Below are 18,087 nucleotides of genomic sequence, written 5' to 3' on the forward strand. Positions count from 1 at the left end.
CAATCTCCCAGGCATTGCCTTCATTTCCAAGATGAAGAGAGCACAGAGTTAAAAGGTTGACTTGCTGAAGGTCACAGTTCAGTGAAGAAAGGCTAGGACTCAGGTCTCCTCGCTTCCTCTTAGATGTCTTTTTCACAGTAATTTAAATAATTTAAAAATACTACCATGGTTTTTTGTAATTTGCGAAGCTTTTCATTTGAGCTGCACAACATAATATCTTTACATAAATAATACTTGCAGGAGCTATTATTAGTACTGTACCACCTCACAACATGAACATATTTCTGTGTATCTATATATCTCTACATTTAATTCATTTTCTTAATAAGGGGATACTTGAGAAAAGATGTTTGAATCTGCCTAGATATTAAGAACTGTGCCTTGACTGTATTCTTAACAATTCCATTAACATGAAATACATCTCAATTACTACAATTTAATGTAAATTCATAACAGGTCACTAGTCTCTAAAATAGAGCCACATTCTAAAAGGCATACCTTCTAATATTAAGTAAACTGAGGAAAAGAGGGGAGGTGGGCATGACACATCTTTTTAAAAATTACCCTAGCATGCTAACCCAAAGTCCCCCTGCCAATACTGTTTCTATTGTTTTAGAAGTTTTTCATCCTCTCCCAAACTACATATATATAATATGAGAAAAGCATGTCTATGGTTCATCAACCCATAAAAGCTTTCTGAGCAACAATATGATACTACTTCATGAACAAATCCTTGGGGGACAGCATTTGTTGGTTTAGACATGAAGCAGGTTGAAGAAAGTTCCAGTGTTGAGAGAGCTGGCTCACAAGGAAGGTCAAAATGGACAAGACAGGTCTCCATAAACTAGTCTAGACCCAGCTGGGGGCAAAGGCGCATTTGCAGTAACAGGTATAAAAAAAAAAAAATTATTATTTTTTTAATAGTATAAAAAAAAATTTTTTTTTTTTAGTATACCCATCCAAAACCCAGTGCCGTCAAGTTGATTCCGACTCATAGATAGGTATATAGTTAGTATAGTTACTCTTAAAAATGTACAATTGTTTAATTAATGGTGGGAGAACCATAACAATTTTATCCTCCACAATGCTTTATGCTACCTCTGATAATGGCTTACAGTTTTGTCAAAATTAAGATTTATTACACTTTGAAAATATTTACTTGTCCCTATTTCATTCCCAAGTGATCATGGTAGCTTATAAAACACCAGCACTGCATATTAAAATGAAAATAAGTGAGGAAATTGGGACAAAGGCAAATAATAAGTGGGAAAACTTTAAGATGCAGAAAGAGATGTAAGACATGAGTGTATTTCTATATTATTGTGGTGACGGTATAGTAACATATTAATTTAGCAATATACTCTTTTTTCAAAACATCATCACCAAAACAGAAACTGCATGAGAGGCTCAGTGACGTTGCAGTGTATAAATTCCCTTGGAAATTCTCTTCTCTGTGGGTTTCTCTGGTGTCGAGTGATGTAGCTGTCAACAGTGATCCAAAATCAGACAACGCCTCCCTTTCTCCAGATGACGAGAATGATGTGATCTCTGGGAATACTGCCCTAGGAAACTTGTTCCATTTACTACATTATTTTTAAAGGTAGAAATTTATTCCCAATTCTAAAATAGTAAATTACAAAAAAAGAAAACAAACAAACAAACAAAAAAATCAAATTCTATGTGTAACTGGGGGTTTTGAGATTTCAGTTATTTCCTATTTAATGGATGAATGCAGAAAGTCTATGAGAGAACTAGTGCAATCACCGAGAGCATTACACACAGATGTTTTTAGTTCTTAACATGTTCATGTCCAAAGAGATTTTAATTCAAATCAGAGTAATCTAACTTCAATAAATTATGTTAATATAATACCTGATTTTGATATTATATATGAAAATGGAAGAAAAAAATCATAAAAAGTCAAACCTCTCCAAAATGTTAGCAGCACTTTCCAAAATAAAAAAAAAAATAACACCTGTTAAATCCATTTCAAAGACATCTTTTCAATTAAATATTTAGTAATTATGATTCAACCCACAGTTTTCCCCTGGGAAAGAGCAGAGTGGATCCATTTAACATAGTACAAAAATAATGTATAGTATAACAAAATTTACTATAAGCCTGGCTTTTGTCCTATACATGCTTTTGGATCTTAAGACACAACAAATTTCTCTCTACTGTGAAAAAAGCTGATACACCCCTCAACTGTGCTGAAGAGTGAAGAGTCAACTGTATCTGTCAATATTTAAATTCATGCACTTTTGAAATGACTGATACAGTCAGGAAAGTGCAAAGAGAAAGACATTTAACTCTGTACCAGCTCAGTTCCACCTGTATGGCATGTTACTGATCAGCTCATGCTTTGGTTTTCTGAGGTGTGGTGCTTTTTGGCTTACATAGAACCTAATGTTCCAGGTTGTCTTGTCTACTTCTAGGTCTGCCACTATAAGATCTTATGAGGGACTGTCATGGATTGAACTGCGTCTCCCAAAATTATATGTATCAATTTGGCTATGCCATGATCCCCAGTATTGAGTCTACCATTTTGTCATCTGATGTCATTTTCCTATGTGTTATAAATCCTATCACTATGATGTTAAACAGACAGATTATTTGCAATTATGTTGATGAGATCTATGAGATTAGATTGTGTCTTTAGCCAATCTCTTTTGAGATATAAAAGACAGAAGCTGGCAGAGAGACATGGGGACCTCACACCACTAAGAAAGAAGCACAGGGAGCAGAGTGCTTCCTTTGGACTCGGGGTCTCTGTACTGAGAAGCTCCTTGACTGGGGAAGACTGATGACAAGGAGCTTCCTCCAGGGCTGACAGAGAAGAGAAAGCCTTCCCCTGGAGCTGATGCCCTGAATTTGGACATGTAGGCTACTAGACTGTGAGAGAATAGATTTCTCTTTGTTAAAGCCAACCACTTGTGGTATTTTTGTTATAGAAACACTAGATGACTAAGACAGGGAAGAAAAAAAATATGTTAAGGGGGAATTACCCATTATATACATTTAAAATTCCTCTTTCTGCCCAACTACTTACCTAACCTTCCTTCCTTTCCTCCCCTCTCTTACTTCAAAGATAGAGGTTAGATATGATGTTGCTTCTCAAAACAGGCTATGGAAATAGTTATCACTAGTTTAACACTGAAATGTAAAATTATGACTAAAATATATCTCTGAAGAAACAGGTGCTCACCTACCAAAATCCTTTCCTAAGTTGTTAACGTAAGCCAGCTCTAGAAACTTGCATTTGTTAACAACAGTATAGATATCTCTGTACATCTATAATTGGATTTGTTTATTACTTAGACCTCCATGCTGTTAGCATTATATATACATCATTACCCCCCATTAAAGAAGATAAACAGGTTTTCTTCCTTAACTTAATTAAGTTAACAATCCGTACTATGTACTAGGTGCTCATCAGTGCTTTAAGGAGAATAAGGAATTGGGGATATCAGATACACGTAAGTCACCATAGAAGTAGACTAGAAGGGAGAGATGAACAGATCTATTGTAATTCCTTAAAGAACTGATACAAAGTAAATTAAATTATGGTGCGATGAGATTCAAGTCCAATACTAAACCCCTCAGATTCAAGCCCATCCCTAATTATAACTTTCAACACAAAACTCACCAACACCTTCTTCTACAACACAGCTTATGCCATAGAATGATCCTATCGATACCTCCCTGTCATTTCATATGGTCCCTAACAATGCCATCTCCTCCAGGAGCCTCCCTCATCTGATTCCAGTAGTTGCATTTGTTCTCTGTAGCATGTAATGGCCACAACATCCACACTGTTTACTTAATATCAGTGTATGTTTACATAATGACCTTAAACTTTGGAAGACTTACTACATATCTTACTGTGTGCTGAACTGTTTTGCATTCTCTTGATCCTCTGCAACCATGTTCCTAATTAACAAAATTTACTCCATTTCACAGATCAAGAAACTAAGGTTTAGACAAGTTACATCATGTGCCCAAGGTAACAAAATTAACTGATGGTAGCCAGAAAATCTTGTTCCAGAACCCACGCTACCAATCACTAATAGTAGTTCCTTTAATATTCAGACTGCCTTGATTCAAATTTTGGCTTTGATACTTATTACCTGCCCGACCTGTGCTTCACTTTTCTTATCTGAAAAGGGGGATAATACTGGTGTTTACTAGGATTGTTTCAAGGATTTAAAGGGTTACCACGAAGAGAATTTAGAATGGTGCCTGGCACATGGAAAGCTTCAATAAATATCAACAATTGTCATGGGAGTAGTGTTACGAGTATTGAGTATTTGACAATTCAGATCTGAGAAACACACTTGGGGGCTGATTCTTAATGAGTTTAATGGTCTCCCTATGAGAAAAGTCATTACATATGTTTGTTTCTGATTTAGAAACACAACTTATTTGCAAACTGAGGAATGCTTGTATTTGAGGCTTGTACGTTACTTTTGTGTTGGTGATACCAGTCTGACACAGAGGGATAAAATCTATGCGGTGTAATAGAAAAAGCATGAATTTCGAAGCAGGGAATTAAAGCTCAAGTCTCAATTTATTACCTGTGTAACTCAGAACAAGTCACTGGATCTGTTTCCCTATCTGCAAAACCCACCCACTGCCGTTGAGTCGATTCTGACTCACAGCGACTCTAAAGTGCAGAGCAGAACTGCCCCACAGGGTTTCCAAAGCTGTTAATCTTTACAGAAGCACACTGCCGCATCTTTCTCCCGTCCTATCTGTAAAGCGGGTAATAAAAACTGTTTTTGTTTTGAAGCATTTTTGTGAAGATTACACGAGATAATGGATGCAAAAGTACCTAATACAGGGTTAGACATACAGCAAATACTTAATAAATTTAGTGCTCGAAGACAGCCTCCCAAAATCCTACTTAACTCACAGCAAAATGACAGTATAATAGTACCATAAAGTATAACTTCACAATTCAGTACTGTTAGTAACAGTTTCTCCATATTGGCTCTTCATTAAGGCTCTGGGTACAGTGATCAGACCACTGTCAAAATCAGAGCTCCCATAGCTAAAAGTCTCAACACAGAGACAACTGCAAGAGATTCCATTGGAAAACCTGCCATTTGTACACTTGAGACAAAGGCTTCATGTGCTTAAGAAGCTCTTCCATGTGCTTAAGAATCTTCTTCCAGTCTTTCTCTGCATGCTGTTTTATAAAACTGTTCAGTTGTATAATTTTGCATTCAATGTTTTTCATTTGACATTTCCTCCATATCATAAAATATGGGATTCTTTAAATATGTGATTTGTAGTGGCTACAGAGTATTCTAGCATATAGATGTATAATATAGAGTCATTCCCTTCTGTTAAAAGTTTATGTTGTCTCTAAATTTTTGCTATTATAATGTACTAAATATTCTTACTCATAAATATTTGGATATTATTTCCTTAGGCTGAATATTTTTGAAGGATAAATGCACGTGAACATTTAAAAATTTTTTAACACGTAGTATTAAACTGCCTTAAAAAAAACTTATACCAATTCACACTATCACCAGTAGTATCCAAGATAGCCCTTTTCAAAGCACACTTAACCCGTTACTGTCAAGTCGATTCTAACTCATAGTGATCCCATGTGACAGAACAGAACTGCCCCATAGGGTTTCCAAGGCTGTAATCTTTATGAAAGCAGAGAGACTGCTACATCTTTCTACTGCAGAGTGGCTGGTGGGTTCAAACTGCTGATCTTTTGGTTAGCGGCCAAGGGCTTAACCACTGTGCCACCAGGGTTCCTTATAGTACACTTAGGTCTCCGTGTATTAGTATTAAAAAAACAAAAAGCAAAACAAACTTTGAATGAGAGAGGTTTAAAAAATTTTTTTTCTTCAATTTTTATGTGACTGTATTGTACTAGTAAGGTTTTAACTTTTTAAGATATTTATTTGCCATCTATGTTTCTTCTTTTCAGAACTATCCACAGTAATGAGACAATTCTGAGATTATTCTATTTGATATCTATTTAAAATTGTATTTAACAATATATTTAGTGTTTTAAAGTAAGGAATTGCCTGTGATAAAACATGAAGCTTTTTAAAAATAGTAACCAGAAATGGCAATTTTAAAGCATTAATACAGAAGAAAAAAATATTTTAATTCAAATAATATTTACACAATTATTTAAATAATGAATACTGATGTTATCATTTTGTGTGACTGAAAAGTAAAGGAATATTGAAAATCATAAAAAGACAATAATAATGCAGCATGTATGATGGGGTAATTTCTGCAAAGTTTTTGAAAGTCAGAGCTAAAGACACTGCTAAATTAAGAATGCAATGCCTTCAGATCCTTTAAAAAGATGCAGGTCAGATTCACACATCAGACTGATTTGGATGAGATGGTCTCTGAGCAAAGTCTATGATTCCTTTGCTAACATTGTATAGATCTACCTTCTACAAGTATTTATAGAATAACTTCCAATGTGCCAGGAACTGTGGTAGGTTTGGAGACAAAACAGTCAACGAGTTAGATAAGGTTCCTGACCTCATTGAGTTTACATTATAGCAAGGTTGAATGTCATTCAATAAAATACAAGTGTGTTGAGTGCTATCATAATCTTGTGATTTAAATGATCTATAAAGTAATGGTAATCCCTTCCTACAAATAATTCTCATTGCTTTTGGTCAAAATTAACTGAGCTTTCCTTTGTATCAATTAAAGTCACCAAACATTTATTAAGAGTGGCTAAGTGCCAGGCACTATGCTAGGGGCTAAGGATATGCAGACTAAGCAAAAATAAAAACAAAAGCCCAAACATCTTGAAAGAGCCCACAGTAGTGGAGGAGTTTAACATATAAACAAACTGTTATAGAACTGTGATAAGTGCAATGAAAAGATCACACAGAAGTGGGTGGTAACACAGAAAAGGAAATGATTAGCTCTGTTTGAGTTTTCAGGGAATGATTCCTGTAGAAGATGCCAGCTGAGTTAAATTTTTAAGGACAAATATGAGTTCTTGAGGTTGGCAAGGGCCAAAGAGTATTCCAAACATTCCCCAAGTCCTGGAGACTTGAAATCTCTCTCTTCTGTGGAGTAATTACAAGCAATTCTGCACTGTAATGTATAAAGACATGAGTGGGACATGTGGAAGCTAATGTTGAAGGGGCAAAAGCCAGATTAAGGCACCGTGGTGCTATGTTACAGAACTTGAATTTAACCTGAAGTCAACTGGCAATCACTGGTAGGTTTAAATCGAGGGAGGTAAATGATTATATTCAAGTTTTAAAATGATCATTTTGGTGACGGATTAACCAAACATTTTAAGAGTGTCTTAAGATAGCATGCACGATTTTGGCTCCTTCATACCTCTCCAGCCTGATTTTGATCCACTCCTCTCCATACTCCATGTTGTTGTTGTTGGGTGCCATCAAGCTGATTTTTGACTCATAGTGATCCCATGTAACAGAGTAGAACTGCCCCATAGAGTTTTCTAGGCTATAATCTTCATGGAAGCAGATCACCAGGTCTTTCTCTTGTAGAGCCACTGGGTGAGTTCGAACTGACAACCTTCAGGTTAGCAGCTGAGCGTTTAACCACTGAACCACTAGGGCTCCTTCCATGCTTTATACCGCGATACAAAGCCTCTTCCAGTTCTATTTTCTGTATATTTGCCTAAATGGTCCCTCTGGTTGGACACTTCTTCTTCTCTCTTTGAGGGTGTAAGTCATGCTAACCTTTTAGATATTAACTGGAATATAATGTCCTCTGGAAAACTTTCGCTGACCCTCATAAATCAGCGTGTAGCCACACCCCTTCCTACACGGTGCTAAGATTGCTTGTACCTCCTGTCCCAAAGTGCTTATTGTACTGTCATGTCACTGCCTGAATGTTTATCTCCCCAGTTACACTGTGAATTTGGTAAGAGCAATAATCATGCCTTGCTTGATGACCATCACATCCATAATGCCTATTGCAGGGCCTAGAACACAGAATGTGTTCAACAAATACCTGTTGAATGAGGGCTGAATATGAGGTGGGAAACTAGCAGCAAACCAGCTGAATGACCCATGATAAAGGTAAGAACTATGGCAAAAGTAGTGAGAATGAAGAGTACAGATAGGAGAGTAATCTAGGAGTTGGAATCAGTAAAACTTGGTGACTTACCAGATGACAGAAGAGAGAGGAATATGAAGAGAATAGATTAAGTAGTAATGAATAATGTCCAGTTTTTAAGAAGACAAGTAGACAGGACCAAAACAATCATGATCCCCCATTATCTCTCCTACTGCTCCTCCCCTTTTGCACAAACCAGAAACAATGGCCACCTCACTGTTTCCCCCAAATAGCAGGCACATTACTGTCTCACACTATGAAGCTGCTGTTTCCTCATCCTAAAACAATGGCTCGCTCCCTTTCCTCCTTCAGGTCTTAGCTCAAATGGCACCTTTTCAGTTTTTAGGGAGAAGAGCAACAGGTAAGTCTGAAAAGGAAGAATAATCAAAGAGGTACGAAGAACACTACAGAAGGAGAAAAGAGAATTTCAAGATGTTCAATAGTATCAAATGTTATAGAAACTGTAATAAGGGAAGAGAAGAATTCACAGAATTTCATAATTAGGTCACTGTAGACTTTAAGTGATGCAGTTGTAGAGGAGGATAAAATAAAAATCTTAAGAATAACCATGAATTATTAAGCACCTATGTACTGTTGCACAAGGTGTTTAAAAAAAAAAAAAAACCCATTGGTGTCAAGTCGATTCTGACTCATAGCAACCTTAATAAGGATAGAGAAGAACTGCCCCATAGGGTTTCCAAGGAGTGGCTGGTGGATTCGCACCGCCGACCTTTTGGTTAGCAGCCGAGTTCTTAACCACCGTGCCACCAGGGCTCCAGCAAGGTGATTAGTACTTAAAATACACTATGTCTCCAATCCTCCCAACCACACTGCCAGACAGCTATTCTACATTCTAAACACTACAGACAAAACTTAGGCTCAGAGAGGTTCGGTGTCCCATGGCCATATGCATGGCTAATGTGTTGAAGTTGGGGCTTGTGCCATAATAAAAAATATATTTTGTCCGTTTGACACTTGATATAAATTTTACATAAATTAATTTTTCAGGTACAAAAAGCTTGCTACTTTAAGCACCAATACATGCATATTTTAAAGATCTTTAAAAGAAAAAATGTACTTGATGACACAGGAATGTCCTTATGAATATCAATTGATGTATTTACGCCTTTGGGAACTCCTGAGTTGTCTAGAGCTTTTGCTTTCCTGTTGAAAGGCACTAGAATTAATTTTTCTTTTTTTTTTTAGATTCTGTGTGTTTTATAATTTTTATAAAGTGACCCGTGGGCCAGATCATACTAAATGCTACCTATATTATCTCATGTTACCCTCATCACAACTTAATGACAAGTTCTAGTCTATTTTTCAGAAAAAAAAAAAAAAGCATACAGAGGTCAAACAACTTATCTAATGTCACACAGCCAGAACCAGCAGAGGTTCTAGGTCTCTGGGCCTCAAACTCCAAAGCTCACATTCTTAATTTGTGGTTTGTACTCAGCTACTTTCCATGTTAATTTTCCAAGGAGGTCCCTATTGGAGATAGTCCATATTTCCAAATAAATACTTAGTTTTTTGTTTTTTTTTTTGTGGCACAAACAGTTTTCACTTGACTACTAACTGAAAGGTTGGTGGTTCAAACCCACCCAGCAGTACTATGGAAGAAAAGTCCTGGTGATTTGCTTCTGTTAAGATTACAGCCAAGAAAACCCTGCTCTGTAACACACGGGGTTATCATGAGTTGGAATTGACTTAATGGCAACTAACAGCAAGAACGATCACAGATTGGAAAGGTATTGTCCAAAATGAATTCTGAGGTATTAAATATCCAAAAATTAAAAGGTTAATTGAAAGAAATGTTGAGCATTTTTATGGACAAATTCTAAGAATTAAAAGAAAAAAAAAACAAAAACGCATATTAACCATAACCTCATCTGCTTTTTGCTCGTTAAATATTTGCAAAGAGATCAAACCTTCACTATTTTTGAGTGCTGCCATAGCAAATTACCACAAACTCGGCTGCTTCAGACACAATTTATTATCTTATCGGTCTCTAGGTTAGAGTTCTGACACCGGTTTCACTGGGTTAAAATCTAGGTGTTGACAAGGCTGCGTTCCATTCTGGAGGCTCTGGGGGAGAATCAACTTCCTTGCCTTTCCACCTACAGGCCACCAACATTCCTTGGCTTGTGGCCCCCTTCCTCCATCTTTGAAGCTTATGTTATCAATTGACTTGTGTCCCACAAAGAGATATGCTGAAGTCCTAACCCCTGAACCTGCTAATGTGACCATGTTTGGAAATAACGGTTTTTCTTTTGTTATATTGATGAGGTTATACTGGAGTTGAGCTTAAATCTAATCCCTTTCGAGGGGTGTCTTATAAAAAGGGAAAACAGACAAGGAGAGACATACACAAAGAGTGAAGATGCCATGTCAGGACCTGTCTACAAGTCAAGGAATTCCAAGAAATGCCCAGGGTTGCCAGGAGCTGAAAGAGGTAAGAATGATCTCTGAGAGTGGATAGAGTATAGGCCTGCCTGCACCCTGAATTCAAACTCCTAGTCTCCAAAACTGTGAGATAATAAATTCCTATTCTTTAAAGGCACCCACCTGAAATATTTTTGTTAGGGCAGCAATAGGTTACTAAGACAGCCCATAATGGTGGGCTGGACCCTTCTCATATGGGATCACTTTGACCTCCTCTTTGGCCTTCCTCTTCCACTTTTACAGATCCCTGTGATTACACTAGCCCTGGTACAGTGGTTAAGAGCTTAGGCTGCTAACCAAAAGACTGACAGTTCAAATCCATCAGCCACACCTTGGAAACCCTACAGGGCAGTTGTACTGTGTCCTGTAGGGTCACTATAAGTTGGAATCGACTTAATGGCAACAGGTTTAGTTTGGTTTTTGTGATTACACTGGGCCCACATGGATAATCCAAGAAAACCTATTTTAAGGTCATTTGATCAGCAACTTTAATTATATCTGCAACCATAATTCTCCTTTGCCATGTAATATAGCATATTCACAGGTTCCAGATACTAGGACATGGACACCTTTGGGGAGCCATTATTCTGCTTATCAAAGTAACCAAAAAATTCAACTATAATTTAATACAAAAAGCCCTGGTGCAATTGTTAAATGCTCAGCTACTAACTGAAAATAGGTAGTTTGAATCAACCAACCCACCCTACATGAGAGAAAAGATCTGGCGATCTGTTACCATAAAGATTACAGCCTAGGAAACCCTATGGGGCTTCTACTCTTTCATATAGGGTTGCTATGACTTGGAATTGACTCCACAGCACACAACAACATAATTTAAAATGATCCTGACATTAAAGAATGGTGATGGAAACATGCTTCCCATACTTTTTTTTCTTTATTCCTTTTACTGTCAAATCAATACACAATTAACTCTTGTTTTCCCAAAAGGTGTGATGTTGTATATTTTACACTGATTATATTTTTATGAAGATAATACATGTATGTAGTTTATGATGTAAAATAATATGAAAAAGCTTATAGTGAAAAACAATATTCTTATGCTGCATCCCTCTGCACTTCAGAGGGAACCATCCTCAACTCTTCTGGCTTTTTCTCTGATTAATCTTTGTATCTCTAAATGACATTCATTATACTTCCATTTCTTCATTTATCAATTTGAAACACTATTGGTTGACTCACCATCATAGAGGAGGACTGAGCTCTTCTGCATCCCTACCTCACATTCCCATCCATCTCTGATGGAGAAAGAATATTATAATTTTTGGTTAAATGAATAGCCAAAGTCTGCATTATGGTGGCTTGCAAATACTGTTCTCTGATAGGCCAATAAGTGCATTAGGACCATGCCTACAACCCTTTTATTTCTCCTGGAGCTAAAAATTGGCTCATTTTTTTCACTGTTTTCTATGTAGTTATAAATGTTTGTGTACCCTTCCAACATCACTGCTACATGCCTAGGCTTTTTCTGTATGTTCAACATATCAACTCTCTTTGTTTACCAGAGAAACAAAGCTCTGCTTGTAGTGCCCAATATGGAACTAGTTGCTCTCTTAGCTTGCTGAGCTTCAGTCATGCTGATACTTCTCTTTGTCCTCTCCTCGGTGGGATTCCCTGTTGTCAGTAGTCCATGATTCTTCTCTTTCTTAATTTACTTGGATCATTCAGCTGCATCACACCCTCTAGCAGTTTCCTAAGGAACAATGCCTAGGAGATATTTCAGGGTGGTGGTGGGGTTACTGTCATTATTCTAACATCACACTTGATTTGGTGATTCAATGGCAATAGGTTTGGCTTTTTTTTGTTTGTTTGTTTAGATAGAATACTAAGTATTCAAACTGTTTCCTTCACAATTTTGAAGAAATTGTTCCACCGTGTAGCTGTGAAGAAATCCAATGCCATTCTATTCCTCTGGATTTGACCTATCCCCATTCCTTGCCCTTGGGAAGTTCTTCAATTTTCTCTTCATCCCTGGTGTACTAAGATTTGTGATTCTTTTCCTTGCTGTTAGGAAACCCTGGTGGCGTAGTGGTTAAGTGCTACGGCTGCTAACCTAGAGGTCGGCAGTTCAAATCCGCCAGGCACTCCTTGGAAAATCTATAGGGCAGTTCTACTCTGTCCTATAGGGTCGCTATGAGTCAGAATCAACTCGACAGCAGTGGGTTTGTGTTTTCCTTGCCGTTGGTATTTTTTTAATTTATTATATAGATATTCAGTGGGCTTTTTCAATGTGGAGACTCATAGCCTTCAGTTCTGGGAGATTTTTAAATACTATATATTTGATCATTTCTTCTTCATTCTACTTCCTCCGTTCTTCCTACATGGGACTTCTATTTGTAATGTGCTGGGTCTCCTGGGTCTCAAGTTCTTTGTGTTTTGTTTTTTTCTTTATCTCTCTTGTATTTTTGTTCTATCTTCTAGGTGTTTTCTATAACTTTCTCTTCCACCTACTTAAGTTTCTAATTCAATTTTTATTTAAATTTAAGTACTTTTAATTTCAAACCTTTTTGTTATTTTTTAAAATTAAATGGTATTGTTTTACTGCACAATACATTCTCTTAGCTCTTTGAAAATATTAACTGTAGTTTGCTTTTTCCTAACTTCTATGTGTGTTTTTTTTAAAAAAAAAAATTTTTTTTAATGTGTGTTTTTTAAATTTTATTTATATTTTTGTATTTTAATCTTATGGTTACCTTCATTTTCCTCTGGATCCCATTATATTGTTTGTTTTGGTTTACAGTTTTCATACTGAAGATTCTCCTTAAGTATTTGGTTATTGTTGGACATTCAGTCATATTTAAGAATGAAGCACCAAAAGGAAGTACATGGGTACAACTTGTCAACTGGTGGGCTTGTTTGAGAGTCAGTCGGGTAAGATCGTCTGTTTGTAGGAGGATTTCCAATTTCAGAAGATCTTGCTCTGGGGACATTCAAGGGATCTCAACAGTAACATACCATTTCCTTACCCTGTTTTATTATATTGGTGGAAACTCTACTTTGAAAAGGCTTTCAAAAATATACACCAATCTCAAGGATATCTCATAAATACAGTCATCTAATCTGACATTACAGAAAATTATTTTATAATTCTGATTAAAATTTAATACGATTTATCAATTTAGAATGATTTTATCCAATATAAAGGTCAAGCTACTTAAGATAATCCTACAGATTTTGACAATATGTTTAGACATGTCTGATATATCCTTTTTACTTCAAAATGCATTAGGGAAAAAGTACTTTGGACCAGAAAGGATTTTAAAATTCAAGTTAGAGATACCTCTGATTCAGGTAAAAACAGAATTAGAAAAGATTTTGAGCTCTCATTCTACATCCACTTCCTTATTTTATCAACTAGGAAACAGCATTTGAGTCTGTTCCCTTAAGAAGAACAGATTAACTAGAAGGATTGTAGCTACTTAAGGATTTCCACATAGGGATGCCAAAATGTAAATGAACTTGCAAAAAAAAGTGGTCAAATATTTAAAGCTATGAACAACACAATATTCTTTTACCTGCTTTTGTCTAAAACAACCCATGTACTTGCAGTATTTGATAAATACTAGACTTTTTAGCTTTTTATTCGATTATGTAAAAACTTGTGTTTTTTTTTAATTCAAAGCAAAAATCTAATGAAATGTTTTTTTGGGATAATATTTAAATCACAGGTCCAGAATGATGTGATAAAAAGAGCACTGAAATGGGAATGAAGGAATCTGGGTTAAATTCTATTACTAATATTTTGAACTTGGGCAAATCATTTAATTTCTTTGGGCCTCAGAATCCTTAAAAAAATAGTTGCCATCAAAGGCGACAGACTAGATTATCTCTATGAACCTCCTTAGTTTCAAAAGTTTAATTACCTCAACATATTATTTTCACAGCACTAGTAATATACTAATAGATAATTTGGGTGATAGTTTTACAATTTTGATGCTTCAGTTTTATCACAAGTATTTATTTTACCAATATCATTGAGTAGCAACTTGACCTTAAAGTCTGGGATTTAGAGAAGTGAAAAGAATATGGTAGGTTTACCAAGCCATGGAACAGCAGGAACCAAAGCTCAGAGGCAATCAAGTGCAGTGGCAGAGTGAACTATTGAAGGATAATGGGAGCAGATAGTAAGAGTCTCTAATACTGGAAAAGCTATCTTAAGGGAATGGCACAAGACTCACTGGTTCTGCACCTGTGGTTCTTTGGGGGAGAATCAACACTAAAAAGGTACTAACTATGATTATTTTCTGTACACATAAAAAGGTTTAACTTTCATATTGCTTTTTCTAAGGCTTTTGTATCACAGACTTAACAACTATCACATCTACGTATTACCTTAAAAAGAAGTTTAAAGAAATAGTTTTGGGACAGTATGCTCGGATATCAACTACATTCCCTGCACTAACTCATCCCCTGATCCCAGTGTCTAATTGTATAAATTATAATCTACATGGGGGAGAGGTAGTTTCAAATTTTGCTAAATATTATCTCACATATTAGGTGATCAGTAAATGTTAGTTATTGCTACTGGCACTACAGTTTATTATTACACCCACTCCTCACTTATTGAGATGGTTAGTTTCCAAAGACCAAGTCATTAAGCAAAAACTGGAGTTATGCAAAAATGGAGGATGACCACATCAGATCATAAAATGGAGGATGACTACATCATTACATAATGGCCAAATTACATCATTACATAACTGCTAAATTACATCATTACATAACTGCCAAATTACATCATTATATAACTGCCAAACCACTGAGAATCATGGACCAGTCAAGCTGACACATGACATTAACCATCACAGCAAGTGTTACTCTTACCTTGTACTTCGGCGCTTGTTACTGCCAAATGTACTTTGTTAATAAGCAAAATAGATAGTAGATTTTTTACTATTATTGTAAATGTGAACTGTCAGATAATGAGATAGTCGATAAGTAAGGAGTAGAAGTTATTATTTTTGTCCTTGTTTTTACTTGAGATTTAAGTTTCTTTTTTTTAATCAATCTTCTATCTGAGAAATGTTACAATTCACCTGTCATTATATAGTTTCATCCATTACATTATAAGAGGTAGTGTTTTGGACCATAAAGGATGCATAAGAGTTTAACAAGCAAAGATGGAAAAGGCAGATGTTCCAGGAGGAGGGAGGATAATCACAAAAGGGACAAAAGACAAGAGAGAGTGTATGGAGACCTGTATAATGGCTGGATCTGAATGGAGCACAGGGTAAAACACAGAAATAATGGTCAGTAAGACCATTATTCAGAATAAGTTTGGAGAATGGGCTTAGGAACTGGAAAAGTTAGTAGTGAATAACATTATAAAAAAACTTCAGAAAGACTAGACCAATTTATGAATTACCTATAAATTGCGACTATGTAAGTATATGTGGTAAGGTGCAACTGCTGTCTGTTAAGCGAGAAAATCAAGAACAGATTGTTTGCTGGCCACAGGAGGACTTAGGAAACTTGGGCAAAGGATTCAAAAGAAATTTCGAAAAGAAGCAAGTTTCTGATAATTAGGTATAGACAGGCTAGATTAAAAAGGGGCTAGATTCAATTAATTAGACAGATGATTCTTGTATTAAAGATTTTCCACATAAGATTTCTGCTTGAAGCCAGCTACTACTTGATTTAGCCATTGCTTTGACTGGCCACTGAATAAAAAACCTCACACTTTTAGTAAGGTAATGTTGTTGACCTAATACTGCTATTAATACCTTCTCTTCAGTAAGGGAGAAATTCAAAGAGACAGCTATAAAACCACAGACTTTTCAGAAGGAGACCCTAAATCCTTGGTGGGGACCACAGCAAATGTACCTGGGAATAAGCCACTGCCTCATCACACCTGCCTAATTTGTTCATTTCTAAACATCCAATTACCTATAATTTCCCTTGTTCTAGCCAAAATTTCTACTTCTTTTTCTATTTATAACTTGTCTATGACCACTCCTTTTTTTAAATTATAAACTAACTCAGAATGTATAGAAAACACAGAAGATAGTTCCTTGCCTCAAGCTCCTTATTTGTTAAACAAGCTATAACTAGAATAGCATGATTCTACAGTGAGTTCTCTGAAGAAGCTGACATTAAACAAACTCTGTCTACTTAATTGTGGAAGTGTGTTCCTGATGCCTTCATCTCTTACTCCTAGTACCCGCCCTCTGATGAGTGCCAGGTTAGTGTTCAGACAGCTCAGAGGTCTGTAAGGCCATGGGATATGCTGGGATTCCAGAAAAAAGGATCAGCAACTGGAAAAGGATTAGCAACTGGGAAGGTCAGTAGTGAGTAATATTACGAAAAAGATTCAGAAAGACTAGACCAATTAATGTGTTACCTATAAATTGGGAGTTTTTATTTTATTCCACTCTGGGGTTGAGAGAGGCTGGAGGAGCTGGGCTGAGGGGCCAGAGGATATTACCTGAACTCCCAGAGTTCTGAGAGATTTTGGCCTTTGCTAAAAGTGCCTGTCCGTGTATGTGGTTCTAGGAGACCTAGCTGGTATTTGTGGAGGACCTTCCGAGGAGACACAAGTTTGGTAAAAATTGCTCTCTATGCCTGAGAAGAACTTTAACCCTTGCAATTGAGATTACTCGGGAGCAAGGAGGCTTCCTTCTGTTGCCTCAAGAGACGGCCAATAAGCTTGCCAGTTGGTACATGTTTAGCTCACAGAGCAGATGATGCTGGGCTTCTCACCATTCAAAGGCTGCATAGTGCTATTATTAGGCAAAAGGAAATTATAATCCATCAGGGGATCCAATAATCAGAGAGAAAAAACAAGCTGAACCCTGAGAACTGGGAGGCTCCTAGTGAAATGGAACCGCTGGAGGAGAGAAAAGAAAACTTTCACAACATCAAGAAAGAATGATCAGCTTTAAAAAATACTCTGAAATTTAAAAACATAATTTTTAAATTTAAAAATAGAAAAATTAAAATAGAGTATGTCCTGTTGAACCCAGAACTACTGGCCTGTAAAACCAAACGGAAAAAATATCTCAAAATATGCAGCAAAGATACAAAGAGGGACATTTTTAGGGAAAACAGACATAGAAAATAACTCCAAAAGAAATCTCAGGTGAATAAGATGACAACCACAAGAAAAAAAAAAAGAATAGATAGAGATTCCCACTGCCATCGAGTCGATGCTGACTCACAGCAACCCTACTGGATGAAGCAGAACTGCCGCAAAGGGTTTACAAGGTTTTAATCTTTTTGGAAGCAGACTGCCCATCTTTCTCCCATGAAGTGACTGGTGGGTTCGAACCACTGACCTTTCGGTTAGTGGCTGAACTCTTTAAGCACTGCACCACCAGGACTCCTTAGATGGAGGTTAGGCATAAAAAAATAGCACAAATAAAATTCACTGGTTTGAAGAAGAAGAACTGAATTTGTGAGTAAAAGATCTCACTAAGTTCGAGGCACTTTATTCCAAGTCAGTCATATAGCCAATTTGGTAAAACTTCTGTATTCTAAGGATTGAGAGAAAATCTTACAAGTTTCCAGAAAGAACAAGTTATTTACTAAAGAAAA

At 36.4% G+C, this 18,087-nt stretch overlaps 1 protein-coding gene across 43 annotated transcripts in view; it reads right to left on the minus strand.

The window, feature by feature from the left end:
- Positions 1–18,087, minus strand: part of MBD5 (methyl-CpG binding domain protein 5) — a 444,773-nt gene that overhangs the window by 280,710 nt on the left and 145,976 nt on the right. The window contains exon 3 of one of the 43 annotated variants that reach the window (XM_064287183.1): positions 1–18,087. This exon is cut by the window's right edge and continues 34,054 nt beyond it. The exons of the other annotated variants lie outside the window; for them this stretch is intronic. The gene's annotated coding sequence lies outside the window, so the exon portion shown is untranslated. 43 annotated transcript variants of the gene reach the window in all.

This window comes from Loxodonta africana, chromosome 6, assembly GCF_030014295.1.
Source record: "Loxodonta africana isolate mLoxAfr1 chromosome 6, mLoxAfr1.hap2, whole genome shotgun sequence".
NCBI lineage: Eukaryota > Metazoa > Chordata > Mammalia > Proboscidea > Elephantidae > Loxodonta > Loxodonta africana.